Raw genomic sequence first — 18,211 nt, 5'->3', positions numbered from 1 at the left:
ACATGATTATTTTTTAAAAATCAGGGTGCAAGTTTGCCTGAGATTGGTGGGTGCAAATGCTATCATTAAATCGGCACTGTCACACTGAACTTACCCTTTTCTTATTGTTTCCTCTTCTTTTACTCTCTTAGAATCTGTTCGTTTTTTATCTCTTCTCTAGTTTTCTTTAAAACATAAGACAAAGTAGAGACTACTTTGTCTCATGTATTTTTCCTACGCTTGACTTTCTTTGACCAAAGGAGGAGCTCAAGTCAGTTCCATTCCATTTCCTGTGTCAAAGAAAATACTCACTTTTCCTGACACAGGAAATGGAGCGGACTTAAGCTTGGATTTATGTAATTATTTAACCAAAAATTTAAATACAGCCTCATGTTACATAACAAATAACAAATCACTATGCCACGGTGAATAACGGTGGACTACAATGTATGTCTAGGGCACATAAACAAAACACAAGTGATTTAACTCCTAATTGGCAGAGAAGTGAGCAGTGAGACAGGGTACAGATCATGTCCCTACAGTTTCACTGCTCAATTCTCTGCTGTTTAGGAGTTAAATCATTTTGTTCATGCAGCCCTAGTCACACCTAACTGCATGAGACTCACACAGCTTTCCTAAACACTTCCTGTAAAGAGAGACCTAATGTTTAAACCTCCTTTATTGTACATTCAGTTTAAATTAGAATTTCTTATCTCCTGCTCTGTTAATAGCCGCATAGACACTGCAGGGGCCTCCAGTGTATAATTAGAGTTCAATTCACAGAGCAGGAGATAAAAACTTCTAAAGTAAGTTGAGATCCGATTGCAAATAAAAACCCTTTTTTTAAAGGGAATCTCAACGCCGCGCATGCACACATTAGGTCTCCCCATAGGAAAGAATTGAAAACGAATTTCAATGCTTTCCTATGGGGATTTGAGCGACGCTGGAGGTCCTCACACAGAGTGAGGACGTCCAGCAACGCTCTAGCACAGATAATCTGTGCTATAGAGCAGGAAGTTCCCTCTAGTGACAGTCTAGTAGACAGTCACTAGAGGTGGAGTTAACCCTGCAAGGTAATTATTGCAGTTTATTAAAAACTGCAATAATTACACTTGCAGGGTTAAGAGTAGTGGGAGTTGGCACCCAGACCACTCCAATGGGCAGAAGTGGTCTGTGTGCCTGGAGTGTCCCTTTAAGTAGGCTGTGTAAGCCACAGCCAGGGGAGGTGAGTCTATAATTTCATGGACAGAAGTGATTTAATGCATAAATGGCAGAGAATGGAACATTGAGACTGCAGGGGCAAGATCTATACCCTAAAACTGCTTCATTAAGCTAAAGTTGTTTTGGTGCCTGTATTATCACTTTAAACTAAAGTTGTTTTGATGTTTAGAGTATCCTTTAACACCTACACAAAAGCCAAGATTACAATATTTGCTCGGGTCACTTAAAATGTTTGGCTTTCAATATAAGGAATCAGGATAACACATAAATCACATTTAAAAATAAGCCACACATAAGAATAACTCAATATGAATATTATAAAACAAAGTTAATGTACAGAAATAGAGTTTATGTCATTAATGAATGCAATTGGGTAAAATTACTTTTAAGAGACAATATCAACCTACTATGAACAAAGCCCATTGCGCCCCATCATAGCTTATTCTTGATCAGTAGCGGCAATCAAAGCAATAATGGTCAAGAGCATCTGCCTACAATTGCACAAAAAGATGCTCATTTCTAGATGAACTAGGATGATAGGACTTTCACGTCCTTGTTGCAAAAAAAGGAGGGTTATTATCAAACAACAAATCAGCATGCATTAACCCGGCATTGGAGAACAGATATATAAGAGATACTTGAAAGACTATACATGGAGGATTTGAGCTATTTCAAGCCTAAGCACTATATTATTATGTTACATTTCATGCTGGCCTTATTGACATTTCATCTATTTTTTTCTTTTTCTTTAACATTAGCTTCTAGTGAATTTAATCAAATTCCATGGCATCTTTAAAATCTATATAACTGGCAGGGACTGACTGGCTGTTATTTGAGACCCTGGACAAACTTGGTCCCTTGGCCCCCTTTTCATCTAATTTATACAAGATCCCAATACCTATTGGTTTATTCATCAAACGGTTAATTGTAATTGAAAACTGAAATAAATAATTACAGCCAAAATAGCTGGTTTGGAAAAAGTTTGGCTATTTTAGTCAAAATTCCAGCGTTGGATAATATGGCATATGCAATGTTTTCTATTTTTTTCTCACAATTACAAGTTTAGTAAATAAAGTTCATATTACTGTATCTGTATACCTTGGCAATAGGTAGGGGCCAGAATTAAAAAGGCTAAGCTTCTCCGGGCCACAGATAGGTTTTAGCGCCTATCACACACATAATGACAGACATACAGATACACACATAGACAGACATACAGATACACAACACACACTGACAGACATATAGATACAAACTCACACACACCGACAAACATACAGATACACACACACACTGACATACAGATACACACTGACAGACATGCAGACACACTCACAGGCAGACCTACAGATACACACAGACATACATACAGATACACACATTGACAGACATACAGATACACAGACAGACATAAAGATACACACACACGGGCAGGCATACAGACAGACATACAGATACGCAAACACTAACAGACATACAGGTACACACACACACTGACAGACACAAAGATACAAACAGACATACAGATACACACACACACACACACATGCAGGTCAAAATATACACTTTTATAGCCACTCTCCAGTTTTTTACCTTTTGGGTGCTGCAGGGTGGCTTCCCTTGTGTCCAGTCTGCAGGCTGAGGATGTTGGGAGCTAGGGGCTGGCTCTTGCATCCTGCATCCCTTCCTCTCTGTTTTTCTCCTCTTTGCTCCCTTCGTGCAGCTCCAGTCTCTCCCGGCCTGGCCCCCTATTTACAACCTCGTTCCCCTCCTGCCCGGTTCTGGTCTCGCGGCAACTCACTTCTTCCCAAGATGCCTATAAGAAAGTGGCCCGGTCACGCTGTTAAAGTGTCACAGCACTCGACCGGGCCCCTACTGACACATGTCCATCGGGTGGCCCTAAGATAGAACTCCTAATTGAACGGGCCCCAGTGCAGCACAGTGGCTGCACCCGCGGTAGTTCCTCGCAGGCCCTCTGATATCCTTTGGTGGGCCGCAAGCGGCCGCTGGCCATAAGTTGTGCAGGTCTGGTATACATGCACGTAGTAAGAAGGCAAGTACCTAAATGCACGTGTGGAGTGTGTGTGTGTTGTAAGAGTGAGTATACTAGCATTGTGTGAATTCAGTGTTGCATTTAAGTATGCAAATACATGAAAATTTTGTGTATGTTGTACATGTTTGTGAATGCATGTGTGCTTGTGTAACTGAAATATGTCTGTCTAACTGCTGTGGTATTTTATACAGATTGTAAATATGCTGGTGTGCATTTTGTGTGCAAAGGCAGCGCTGTGGGTGTAATCGGGTAGAGAGTATGTGCAGCAATGAATGTGAAAGGCATGCCAGTGCGTATGTATGTGCAAATATGACATGCATACCGCCAGGGCTGGCCTTAGGCCTTTTGGCGTCCTGTGTGAAAATTCTTCACAGTGCCCCTCCATGGCCACACCCCCTCATCCAAAACTTTCCACTGTAAAACGTGCAAAACCTCCATTAATTTTTAGGCATATTATGCATATACACATGTATATTCATACATGTATAACTATTATAGGCATAATGATGCATATATTAACAATACACACATATTAGTATACATGTATATACACATTACTCACAGAAATCGTGCTAAACTGCACTTGTGGTACCCACAACTTCTGATTTTTTTTTTTTTTTTGAAAGAACATACAATTCTATCTCTATATTGTGCTAGCAAAATTGCAAGCAAATATATAGATTTGGGAAAAACCTATTTAAAGGAACACTCTAGCATTAAGAGTAGCAATTTATATTATCGGGCCCCCTTGATTAAGTTGAAGAAGCTCCTGTCTCTCTGCATCTGCCCTGCCTCCACTGACTGAGATCATTAGTACTGATATTCTCAGTCAATCCAATGCTTCCCCACAGGGAAGCATTGACTCAATGCATCTCTATGGGGAGCATTCAGCTTCTCCATGCAGAGCATGTTTACATCGACATTGGTCCTGCAACCTTTGCAGAACTGCAACCAGGAAGACCCACTATTGATGTCATTAGGCAACAATGTAAACACTGCATTTACTCATAAAAGGCAGTGTTTACACTGCTGAGCCTACATGGCCAATCTCTTTGCTCCAGAACCACTACATTAAACCGTTGTCGACTTGGTGCCTAGAGTGCCCCTTTAAAACTGGTCTTTGGGAATACAGAGTGAGGTGGACTGCGGATGTAGTGTGTTTATGGAACATAGTGTGGGTAGGATAGGGATGTAGTGTGTGTTGGGCACATCGTGTGGGGTGGGATAGTGCACATAGTGTGGGGTAGGGCACATAGCATAGGGTGGGATAGGGCCCATAGTGTGAGGTGTGATAGGGAACAAAGTGTGGGGTGGGATAGGGCACATAGTGTGGGGGGTGTTGATGTAGTGTGGCTAGGGGAGGGTGGGAAAGCAATTTCATGTTCGTTTGTTTTTTTTACTATAAATTATTTTATTTATTAAAAAAAATTAAAGTTGATTCCCCCCTCCCTCTTGCATACCTTTGTCCAGGGAGGGGAAATGCTGATCCCCTGGTTGCCCAGTGGTCTCTGCTAGTGCTTCAGTTCTGTACTGTCTCCTGCGGCAACACTCTGAATGCAGAGCTCACGAGAGAAGTGCTCAGTATCTGCACCCGGCGAAGGTGCAGAACTGAAGAGCTCTCTGACTGCTCCTTCCAGTCGGGCAGACATTGGGCCGGTGAGGCGGCTCCTCAATCTTCTCACCGGCCAATAAAGAGGTAAGGGCAGGCTGGGGCTCAAACTAGAGTGCGCTCTGATATAGCTCATGCCCTGGTTGTTGCGAGCTGTGTCAGCCGCCGGGCACCACTGATGGCATGGCACCCTGTGCGGCCGCACAGCTTGCACACCCCTAAGCCAGCCCTGCATTCTGCTGTGTGAATGCAGGAATGCATTTGTAAGGCATGTCACGGTGTGTGTGTGTGTGAAAGCAGTGGCTCTTGCTCATGTGCAGCAAAATGCAGCGCCAATCAATCAGCATCTTCTCCTAGAGATCCACTGGATCAATGCACTTCTATAGGGAGAGTTCAGCATCTCCATGCAGAGCGTGAAGACACTGAATGCAGGTAATGCACACAGTGCAGCACTGGACTAAAAAGCACCTCTAGTGGCCGTCTGAGTGACTGCACGTATAAGTGTTACTAGGCAGCAATATAAACACCGCATTTTCTCTGAAAAGACAGCAATTACATTGAAAAGCATGCAGGCACATGCTATGGACACCAGAAACACTACATAAGCTGTTTTGGTTATAGTGTCCCTTTAAACACACACAAAAAAAATAAACTAGATTTTAACAACTATTTACTACAGTATGCACCAGTAGTGAAATGTTAGTAAATTTCAACTAGTGATCTCAGAACTGCAATTTTCAGAACTGCTCATATATAGTTACATATTTTGACAGATCTCACGTTTTAAATACAGGTAAGGTGTTATTTCATTATGTGTTTTCTACTATTTTCTATTTTTATTCGTTACTTATCACACAGCAATTTTATTCAATATATTTATTTCGGTGGTCAATGTGAAAACAATAAAAATTAAATTAACTGTTCATTATTGCAACTGTTTTTTGATGCAACATTATTCTTTGTTTTTTTTTCTATCTCAGCTTATTAGCGTCAAGTTGTGGTAACTTAAAGGACCACTATAGTGCCAGGAAAACACTCGTTTTCCTGGCACTATAGTGCCCTGAGGGTGCCCCCACCCTCAGGGTCCTCCTCCTGCTCTAGGGGGAGGAAGGGGTTAACCGCTTACCTCTTTCCAGCACCCTTGGCGCTGGAGACTCTACTCCCTCTTCTTCCGTCATCGGCCGCGCGCGCAGTCAGCCAGTCCGTAGGTAGGAAAGCATTCTCCATGCTTTCCTATGGACGCTGGCGTCTTCTCACTGTGAAAATCACAGTGAGAAGCGCAGAAGCGCCTCTAGCGGCTGTCAATGAGACAGCCACTAGAGGCTGGATTAACCCATTTGTAAACATAGCAGTTTCTCTGAAACTGCTATGTTTACAGCAGGCAGGGTAAACCCTAGATGGACCTGGCACCCAGACCACTTCATTGAGCTGAAGTGGTCTGGGTGCCTATAGTGGTCCTTTAACCCCTTAAGGACCAAACTTCTGGAATAAAAGGGACTCATGACATGTTACACATGTTGTGTGTCCTTAAGGGGTTAAGACTGAACTTTGGTCTGAAATTAAAAAAAAAAACTGTTCGGGCAGAATTGTAAATACTATCTAAGTAGGCTGGCTAGAATACATTTTTTAAATTCATTCTCAAGTCACTGCAACTTCATTTGTATTTATTCACCAATTGGAAAATTGTGTAGAACTAACAGGGCAATTGCAAAAGTTATAGTCTTGAATAACCAATACAAGAAAATAGCTGAATTGGGGAATATTTTAAATTCTTCTGTTTGGCTCTAGAATTTGCAATTCTCTTGTCAATTCTGCACGTTTACCAGTTTAGTTATTAACCCTAATGTTTAGTGAATACAATATTATAGGATTCTGATTCCTGTGGACCGACTTTATATATTACTAGCATATTTGATCCCGTTGTGCTGAAAAAGTAATCTGTGCTAAGAATTATGCATGCACATACTTTGTAGATGGCATTTTAAAGTATTGTGTCAGAGCCTAACCAATGATGCTTGGTTAAATTAATTTTGCATGGGTTTCAAAAGAAAATGCAGACGTTTTAATCTCAAAACTGTGGGTTAAGATGTCTAATACCATGCATCTTACAATCCATTATATGAAAAGAGCACTTATTACAGGATGAAAAAAAAATCTTAAAATTTGAGCAATGCCTATTATGCACCACTCCTGAACTGCTTTAACGTACCACGTGACCCAATCGGATTAGGATAAAACAAAAATGTAGCTAAATTACCATTTTTGATCTGCGTTGATTTGATCCTCTTTTCCCTGCACAGTTCATCTCCCTTTCCATTCATTGCATAACAAACATATTCTCAACTCCCAAATGTGCAAAAGGGATAGAAAGGATTCTTCCATATTAAGAGGAATGTATGCCTAACAGACAAAGAAAAAAAAAAAAAAAAGAAAAAAAAAAAAGGCTTCAAAGAGCTTAAATAGGGTTTGCCTGAAGCTGTTCTGATTTGTTCTGTGTCTATTTAAAGATATTATGCAGGGGATATTTCAGATCTCTTTTGTTTATCTTAGAATGTGTTTGTTGTTTCATTATAATTTTTTTCTCTCTCTCTCTCTCTCTTTTTTTTTTTTTACGTCTAAAATGCTAACGCTTATAATGGTACGTTAACTTAGAAAAGAATCCTGCATACATTTTATTTACTCATTAATTCCTATGATGGTAAACAGGATTATAAAGACGGATAATAAACAGAAAATTAAGTTATTCTGCAGTACTGTGACTGTCAGAGTTCTGAGCATAGTTTAGTGCTTCTGTTCATGACTTTATATCACCAAATTACTCCCCGATGATGCCTCAGATGTGCTTTTGTCTGCAAATGAGAAGGCATAAAATACCAAGACATTAACGTTAAATTACAATCGTTAATGATGTAAATACGAAAATAATTACTCTATCATACCATCAATTGCTTTATGTTCATTACAGACGATCCTTTAAGCCCTTAATTTTCTCGTTATAACACTTTCCTCTATTTTTAGTTGATTATTTTATTGCCGCAAAACAGTACTTTAGTATTGTTCAGCAGTTACACAATTCATTTAATTCTGTTTAAGGCTTCATTGAAACTTCATTTGAGCGACATATAGACAAAGCAATGGATATTTTTTGTTCATACTTGCCAGGGAGAAAGGATCACAAAAGAAATAAATCCGTGAAATAAAATCATATTTGGTGATATTATTATGTTAAATTATTTTTATATATCCCAGGCAAGTGGTTATTTGCTTATATGTATAACAAAATGCGATAGTAAGAAGGTATAGTGGACAAGCTTGCCAAACATGGGTGCCACAATATTAAGCGGAATCGCGCTGTTTATAGGAAGACTATAAATGTAGAAAAGAACATAAATAAATAAAATAATAATAGTAAATGAATTAATGTTTGCAGAATTTGCCAGTTTAAAATATTACACTGATTAGGGTTATTCGTCTTATTCTATTTTAAAGAACACTATAACTAAAAATACAGTTTTGCATTAGATGAGGATTTTTTTTTTGTTTTGTTTTAGTATACCTTCTTTATTTAAATTAAGAAAAATAAAATAAAATGCAAGAGACAAGATCCTCATATCCTCATATCAGTAATCAAAACGGATGATGTTTGTCCAATCAGATGCTTCACCTAGAGAAGCACTGAAGACACATGGCATGGTGCACTGAAGTTACTGTCTTAAAGACACGGGTTCTCATAAACAAGCACTGGGCACACAAGGCATCAGGTGTCAGCATACTTACATAGTCTGAATAAAGACTTGCATCCTTTAACTTCAGTCTTTCTCACATCTGTTTCTGCTATTGATCCAAAAATCCAGTTTAAGCTCTTTCCAATTTTGCAACAAACTAGGAAAAAATACCTTCTCATCCTCAGAATGGTACTGAGATCTCTCCTTGAATTAAAGCAGCACTGTCGTGCCGAACTTACCTTTCTCCTATTGTTTCCTTTTCTCTTCCTCTCTCAGAATCTGTTATTTTTTTCTTTATTTCTGATCTAGTTTTCTTTAAAACCTAAGACAAACTAGGGACTACTTTGTCTTGTGTATTTTTCCTAAGCTTGGCTTTTTTTGACCAAAGGAGGAGTTTTAAGTCAGCTCCATTTCCTGTGTCAGAGAAAGTACTCACCCTTCTCCTTGACACAGGAAATGGAGCGGACTTAAGCTCCTCCTTTGGTCAAAGAAAGTTAAGCGTAGGAAAAATACACAAGACAAAGTAGTCCCTACTTTGTCTTATGTTTTAAAGAAAACTAGATCAGAAATAAAGAAAAGAAGAACAGATTCTGAGAGAGGAAGGAGAAAGGTAAGTTTGGCATAACAGTGTCGCTTTAAGAAGCTGTTAAAGGGATCCTATAGTGCCAGGAAAAGAAACCCGTTTTCCTGGCACTATAGGGTTAATAGCCCCCCCCCTCAGGGCCCCCCTCCCTCTGCGCTGAACCCTTCAGCCACTTACCTTAATCCAGCGCCGGGCTCACTCAGCACTGGTAACCTCTCCTCCCCCGCCGACGTCAGCTCCCAAGTGGAGCCGAATGCGCATGTGCGGCCAGAGGCGCGAGCGCATTCAAACCTGCCCATTGGAAAGCGTTACTCAATGCTTTCCTATAGGGATCATATTTCAGGCTGGACTCCGTGAGGGAGACAGCCACTAGAGGCTGGATTAACCCTCAATGTAAACATAGCAATTTCTCTGAAACGGTTATGTTTTCAGCTGCAGGGTTAAACCTAGGGGGACCTGGCACCCAGACCACTTCATTGAGCTGAAGTGGTCTGGGTGCCTATAGTGGTCCTTTAATTAATATATTAAATATTATATCTGTGAATATTATGTTTTTGCAAGAATTCATACTTTGGCAGAATATCAGATGGATTTAATAACGGAATCAGTTTCTGTCGGAAGCCCATAATGGCTATCTGTCAACGAAGGAAATTGCAAAAAATAAAAACTGTTTTCATTTGCTAGGCTATAGGGACAGCATTTATGTCCCAAAATGTATTTATATGATAGGATTTTAGTGCTTAACCTATCCCTATAAGACATTAGTTAATTGGGGACCAGTGAAAAGTAAAGTTTAAGTTTTGATTAGCTCCAAAAAATCACAGTTGCTCTCAAATGGTATCAAGCAGTGCCTGGCATAAGACCTAAGGGAATTGATAATAATATGACACAATCAAAGACATAATATGGAAATTTAAGACAAAGACATAATAAGACATAATCTGGGAATTTAACACAATCAAAATCCTACTATGGTAGGACATGATGAGCCATGCTCATCAGTGGGCACCATCAGATTTCGTTTAACTGAAGAAGTTCAGTTACAGGGAGAAATGAATCAAAATACATGCCTCAGACACTGAATAAAAGACACAGTAAACATTCAATTGAAGGTAAAACGTATACACATTCTCCCACATTATAGATCACACATCGTAAAGATTGTTGGACATAAACAGCATGCAGCAATTTTTACTTTGTGTTACCTACGCAATTTTGTTTTTTCGGGGGGTATAGAGCACTTTGGTTTGGTGTATATCACTATTTTTGGAAGGGAAATTTTCGGTCACCTTTGGTTCACTTGTATAAATTGACCATTTCTTAGATAAATTGAAAATATCTTATGTAGTTATTTACTAAAGTGAGATCTGGCAGGAATTCAAATTGAAATTTAAGACAAATATAGCAAAAATGGAAAAAGAAAATCTCCAAATCGACTATGCTTCTAGTTCAACAATTCTCACTTTAAAAACCCTGTATGATTTTTCTAACTTTCAGTGAAATACATATGGTAAAAACATTGTTGTATGTATAATTTATTTAACCCCATTCACTACCAAGTACTTTTGATTGAAAAAATATTAGCATAACATTTATTTGAAGCAAGTGATTCATAGGAAGCATGTGAGCATATCAGAACACAGCAATTTTGTGAATAGATGGTTTACAGACAAACTGAGAAATGTACGTTATACAAATGTACATTATTTTTATATTTCACTCATTCATTCATCCTTTATAACAATATTTGGGAAATGAACAGCTTAAAACACTACAAAGCGTCCTTTATTTAGCAATATGTCATTCAAAGTCTGAAGTGCAAATATAAAAGAAATAACATTTTTTTCCCCACATACAGTAGGTGTGACAAAATAGATAAATAAAAATGGTCAAATACCTTACTTATAGGTATTTGCAAGTACCCTGAATGCATTACAATTTACAAAACAAAATGGCAACAGAATGTAGAAAGAATGTCCACATTCGAGCATAATGCACACATACAGTAAACACAGTTAAATCCTATATTTATAAAATAAATGTATTTAAAACGGTTATAGCAATGTTTATCAATCTCTGGACTGCTAATATAATGCTGACAAAGAAGTGGTAGAGGCCATTCACTGACAATCAGAATATGTCCGATTGAGACTTTCTGTGCTGTTTAATAGCAGGGGATGATGGTAGATACAGTACAGTGGGACCTTGGAACCTTAGAACCTGAACAATTCGGAAGTCAAAAAAATGTCTCGTTACGCAAACGATCCTCGGTACCCGAAAAAATCATGCCACAAACATGTTCAATTAGACACACTTTAGACACATTTTAATGGCCAGAAGAACAGTTACATATCCCCATTCAAACAATAATATATCTTCTCCTTTCCACTTACGCCATCAACTCTCATTATTTTCATTTCATTTACTGTACATTGTGTTTATTATTATTTTCCTATATGATTTTATGCATGTAAGGCATTATTATACTATAACATTTGTGTCGAAATGCTGTAATTTGGGGGGTCTGGAACGGACTAATCAAATTACATTAATTCTTATGAGAAATGTTGATTCGGTTCTCGAACAAACCGGAACTCGAACAGCCTTCTGAAACAGATTAAAGGGACACTATAGTCATCAGAAGAACTTTATCTTAATGAAGCAGTTTTGGTGTATAGAACATGTCCCTGCAGTTACACTGCTCAATTCACTGCAATTTAGGAGTTAAATCACTTTGTTTATACAACCCTAGTCACACCACCCTGCATGTGACTTGCACAGCCATCCTAAACACTTCCTGTAAAGAGTAATCTAATGTTTACACTTCCTTTATTTTAAATTTTGTTTAACTTAGAATTTCTCATCTCCTGCTCTGTTAATAGCTTGTTAGACCAAGCAGGAGCCTCTTGTATGTAATTAAAGTTAAATTTACAAAGCAGGAGATAAAAACTGTTAAATTTAGTTGCATCGGATTGAAAATTAAACTTTTTTGTTTTCATGCAGGCTGTGTCAATCACAGCAGGGGAGGTGTGGCTAGGGCTGCATAAACAGAAACAAAAGTGATTTTAAACATGTATTCCTGACCCTATAGTGTTAACACCACCATCTAGCCCCCCTGGGCCACTCATGTCTCCATAAATATAGTACAAAACCTTACTATATTCAATCCTGAAGCTGTAAATCTGCATGCTGTTAGACTCAGAAAACAAGCAGTCTGCTGACATGTGGTAGCCTGATCCAATCACAATGCTTCCCCATAGGATTGGCTGAGACTGACAAAGAGGCAGATCAGGGGCAGAACCAGCATGATTCAAACACAGCCCTGGGCAATCAGCATCTCCTCATAGAGATGAATTGAATCAATTAAACTCTATGAGGAAAGTTCAGTGTCTGCATGCAGAGGGAGGATATACTGAATCACAGGATGCTGTGCACAGTGCTTCCCTGTGCTCTGCTGACAGCAGATCTGAGTGGATGGAGGTATATTATGCCTCCATCAACTCCGAAGTCCCTCTGGTTCACTCTGAGTGACTGCAACTGGAGGTGTTCCTAGCTTTCAATGTAAACACTGTATTTTCTCAGAAAATACAGTGTTTACATGAGAAAGGCTGCAGGGAGCTATAGTTCTCACCTGAACAACCTCATTAAGCTGAAGTTGTTCAGGTGACTATAGTGTCCCTTTAACTCCTAAGTGGCAGAGAATTGAGCAGTAAAATTACAGAGGCATGATACATACATCCAAACTGCTTTATAAACCTAAAGTTGTTTTGGTGACTATAGTGTCCTTTTAAGTGCGAGTTCAGAGGTTCTACTGTAGTGTGGATTTATACATTTAATTTTAATTTGCAGACCTCACAAACACACAGTGACAGTACCACTTTAAGAATAAAATGCCAGTATCAATCAAAGCACAAATAATTTTGAAAGTGAAGACTCCAGCAAGATCAACTATAAAGACAATATGCTGTGTCAAAAAGCTCAAAGCAAAAACCATTATATTGCTTTCAAATTGCAAAGAGGTAAGCTGATTTACAAACACAAAAACATGTTATGTGCTTAACTACAGCTACAAAAAGAAGTACACATAGACTTATATGACCAATTCTTTGAAAAATAATTTTATTTTATTTTTTAAATGGAAATTGTTCTCTCAATCTATTCTCTACAATGAAACAGGCGCTGAACTTAAAAGAAAACAAAACAACAAAACTAAACAGTTGCACTTAGAAGAAATTCCAATTACCGGGTTAGGTAAGGGTTATGTACTAAAGTTAGAATTCAAAGTGATTTTGAAAACTGAATTTTATTTTTTACTTTGGATACTTTAAGCTTAAATTTGAAATTAACTTTGAATTCTAACTTTAGTGAATTCTAACATTCGATCAGGGTTATTTACTACAATGAGAATGCAAACTGAATGTCAAATTGAAGGCCAAGATAGCGGAGTTAAAAAAATGTTGAAATGTTTAATTCTCTTCGAATTCACTTTGACCTCTCATTTTAATGAGTAAATCTTTAGACGTAATAATCAATTCTGGTGAGTCTTACCACATTTCCTAAAGTGATCTAATGTAAAGTATCTCTCTCACTAATCAGACGACACTTTTAGCTAAAAATCTTCAAAATAACACGCTTTTTCAGAATTCAAAATGCAGACGGGATGTTCATTTTTGCTTCTGTAAAATTATTTTTAGATTTGTATTACTAATTTCGGTAATGTAAAAATATAAACAGTCCAAAAATATAAGCCACAAAAATCAGCTCATTTGTAAATTAATTCAGCAATCTTAAGCATAATTAACAGTTTTGGATCACATTTCCATACCAACTAAATTATGGGCTCTAAAAAAGTCAGCTTACATAGCTCCATTTTTTGACCACTATGGATGCAACTCTTCTACAGTTACTAAAAAAAGCAATGAGCCTGACTCCCAGACCAAAATATGAGAAACCGTGTGTCACATTAAGTTGTTCTCCTTTGTTCAATTCTTTTTTTCCATATCAACTACATTAAGGTAACTTGCTATATATAAACTGACCCTGGTACTAGGGCTTCTCACCTTTAGAATTCAAATAAAGAAAGAACCCTTCACACGCTCATTAATAATCCCACAGAACATAACGATTAGCAAAGAAGCATCTTATTGTCACATTAATTAAGCATAACTGTCTAAAGAGCTGAATGAATTAAGTATATCTGTCTAAAGAGCTGAATGAATTAAATATAACTGTCTAAAGAACAATAACAAGCTAAATTTTGGCTAAATCTGACCTAGTTGCTGGATTACAGGCCCCTCCGCAATTCATAGTACTTCAAATTTAGCACTGACCATTTATAGCAAGTATACAATTGGATGGACTCAATGTCGTTTTTAAGCATACCCCATGCATTACCGTACATGTTTTGTATTTTTAAGAATGTAATATTGTGTTTAATATGTCTAAATTATACATATACATACACACACACCTTAATAAATAAAGAGGTATTCATAAATTTTGAATGAAAAAAAAACAACGAAAATGAAGAGATAGGATTTGAATGAATGGCAAATTCATGAAGTGTACAACACATATCGCAATGTAATTCCATCTATAAAACAAAACAAATTAGCCACACGTGCAAACTATATATGTAAAGGAAAATTAGCCACAACTGCAAACTATGCATGTAAAGGAATTCCCATCCTAAGGTATACATATGTATTGTACCTCCTATTATTCTGACTATATAACTACATTGACAAACACCCCTTTTCTTTTCTATATCCCTTAATGCACCAAGTACACCTGTTAACACTATTTCATTGTACATACATACAGCAGTGTATATTATGTTTTCTATAATTGGGATATCTACAATAATTAAGCAAAATTTAATTAGCAGTACACCCAGAACAAATACCATTTCTAAATAGAATTATAACTCCTGGTGCATTGCTTTTAATACTTTGGGGTGGTTTGTAAAAAAAAAAAAATATATATATATATATATATTATTCAGTGGTTTAAAAACAATCTATAATATCTATTTTCTTGATTAAAGGTGATTTTATTAAATGATTGAATTAGGTGCAAAACAGTTTTCATATTTCTTGCACCCAGAAAAGTTCCTGTGTGTGATTTAAGGTCATCCTATCTGGACAAAGCATCTAAAATGACCCTGACATATTCATCTCTCAACCATGCACTTCCACTGTCAAATCTGTTTACTGTCAATCTGAATATACACTAAAGCATAGTGATAGTGAAGCATGAACAAATGAACACTACTAGCTAAGGAATTCTCTTCCCATTAAGGTACAATGCAGACAGTGTTATTTATTAAAAATAAAGCACACACAAGTCTCACACACACACAAGCTTGCATCTGAGTTAGGAAGTAAAGAGGTTAAAACCATTAAGGAGGCTGATGCTTTGGTGACTTGGAGGAGGGGAAAGGATGACCTATAATTGTAATCACTACAACTAATGTACTAATACAATTAAAGGATAGGAAGCAGAGGGTCACTAAGGGCACACTGACCCAGCTCCAGCATTAATCATAATATGGTCATTAGCAGGTGGTGACATATATAAGGGGACGCACATTGTAGAAAGGTAATAGGTATGATTTCTCCTATCACATGCTGTGTGCTTCTCAGATGCCAATACCATGTGCTTTTCTAACAGCGGTAAATAAATAATTGCACACCTCGCTAGCTGCCTTGGATGCCATGCACTATGTCTGACAGCAGGGCAAACAGAGGGCAGCAGATATCACAATTAATTGAGGTACCAATGTTCCAAGTACAAATGGTTTTGGAATGTTTACAAATCAGTTTCCTGACTACGCTGTAAATCTGGGATGGCAAAAAGATAGATCTCCAGCTGATCTGGAACTACATCCCACATGATACTTTGCCAGGTATAAGGCTGGCCAGGCATCAAGGGAGTTGTAGTTCAACAAAAGCTGGGGAACCTACCTTTTGGCACCCATGCATATCCCATTATGAACTACAGGCAAATTGTTTAGTCTACAAGCAAGAGAGGAGATCAGTGCTGAGTATCACCTTGCCGTGCCACTATTTAAATCCATCAAAAGTCATCCCCCATGGCTAAGCCTCCTATGGGACTCCCAGCTGCATCTGTGGTAAAACAACCTCGTATCACTCTCAGCCAGCCAAAAACAAAGTCTGATGAGAGTTGTAGTCCACAGCAGGAGTCCCATCTGTCTGATCTCCCCCAGCTGTCACTCCAGTCTGGTACAGGGCATTAGCCACACACGTGGATGTGGAGTTGCTGATGCGCAGGTGACAGATAAAATACTTCTTCCTGTCCAGGGGTTCAATGTAACAGGTCCTCCTCCTGCTGCCCCCACTGCATGGCAGACCCAGGCGGCCAGACCCAGACAGCACAAACATGGCAATCAATAACTTGCAGCCAGCCAGGGACTGAGGCTAGCAGCAGGGCATCACATGCAGCCACATGCATGCTGCTAGAGGGTCACCATTGCACCTGCAGCCAGCGCCCCCCATCCCCCAGCTCGGATTACCTTTAGAGGGAGCCCTGTCCGGCCGGGTCCTGGCAGTCACAGAGAGCAGCAGCACTGGCAGAGCGGAGAGTGCAGCAGTGACAGCAGCACAGAGCAGTGCTCTGCAGGAGCTCCCCCCACCTCCCGCTCACAGGCTAGACCCGGGGAGGCGCATGTGCAGAGGTGGAGGCAACCCCAAGCTACCTGGCCATGCTGCTTGTCTACAGGGGGCTCACCTAGTTCCCCTGGAAGGGAGGAGGCATGAGATTTCCTGACACCACGTGTGTTTTGTGAAATACATTTCTGCTGGGGCTGGCTGAGCATCATGGGAAGGGTAGTTCATAAACCCCTGCAGTGACCAGGGTAGCTGTCAACCATTTATGGGATAGATCATTGATTTGTGACTTTGGACATTCCTGCGGCTCTGGTGTGTTAGGGGGAACCACACTTATTTTAACCCATCAGAAGTGGATTTGGCACCTGAAAGGCAACTATGGATCTCCAGGTGTGTAAAACTTGGTTATCATCCTAAATCAGTCAAATATTAAGAGGGTTATTTAATAAACTGAGAGTTCAAAGTTGATTTCAAATTTAAGGCTAAAGTAGCTTAACTGGAAATGTAATTGACTTAGAGAATTTTTCCAGTTCGGTTGTTTGAAATTCACTTTGATTAAAAGGAGCTGATGCAAACAGAGTAGAATCAATAGTCAGTGCAATTATGAAAATTTATATGGAGAAAGAGGGCTGTGGTTCAGTCGTCCCGCCGATGGGCCACTTGCATAAACAGGGCCGGTGCAAGGATTTTGGGGTACACAGGCCAACATGATTTTGGCACCCCCCCCCCCCATTCCCCACCTAGCCAAAAGCATCTTCACCTGTGTGCCCCTTAACCCACCTTTTGTTTCTTATCCCCTTTTTTAAATGTCTTAACCTCTTTCGTGTATCTTATCCCTCCCTTTTTTTACACCTCCCTTGTGTATCTCTTACAACCCCCCTTTGTGTGTCTTACTCCCCCCATCCCCTTTGTGTGTCTCCTTCTCTCCCAGCCCCTTTGTGTCTTTTACTCTTACTAGCTCTTTTGTGTGTTTCTCTTTCACCACCAGCCTGTCTATCTCCCCCAGCCACTCTATGTCTCTTTTTCCTCTTCTCTGACCCCTCTGTATCTATTTCACCCCATAACCCCTTTGTATTTCCACACCCAGGCCCATCTATGTTGCGCTTTCATCCCCAGCCCCTCTGTGAACTTTCTCACCCCCAGGCCCATCTGTGTGTCTTTCTCCCCACTGAGGCCCCCTATGTCCCTCTCTCCTCCCCTCCATGTCCATTAGTGTTCCTATCCCCCCTTACCTGTCTCTTAGTGCCCCCCCATCCTCCTTAATGTTCCTCTCCCTTCTCTTTTAGTGGTTGCCCCTTACCCCAGTGTTCCTTTTCCCTTCCCTCCCCTGTTCCCTAGTGCCCCCCTTAATGTTCCTCTCTATCCCCCCCCCCCCAGGGTTCCTCTCCCCTCCGTCTTTTTTAGTGTTCTTTC

At 39.3% G+C, this 18,211-nt stretch overlaps 1 protein-coding gene across 1 annotated transcript in view; it reads right to left on the bottom strand.

Annotated features, from left to right (window-relative positions):
- Window positions 1-16,792, bottom strand: part of RARB (retinoic acid receptor beta) — an 895,445-nt gene extending 878,653 nt beyond the window's left edge. Inside the window, exon 1 of the mRNA XM_063452189.1 lies at window positions 16,705-16,792. The gene's annotated coding sequence lies outside the window, so the exon portion shown is untranslated. The remainder of the gene's footprint in view (window positions 1-16,704) is intronic.
- Window positions 16,793-18,211: the final 1,419 nt, after the last annotated feature.

This window comes from Pelobates fuscus, chromosome 4 (assembly GCF_036172605.1).
Source record: "Pelobates fuscus isolate aPelFus1 chromosome 4, aPelFus1.pri, whole genome shotgun sequence".
In the NCBI taxonomy this organism is placed as follows: domain Eukaryota; kingdom Metazoa; phylum Chordata; class Amphibia; order Anura; family Pelobatidae; genus Pelobates; species Pelobates fuscus.
The sequence above is the reverse complement of the archived record's forward strand: the minus strand, read 5'-3'. Positions and strand labels throughout refer to the sequence as shown.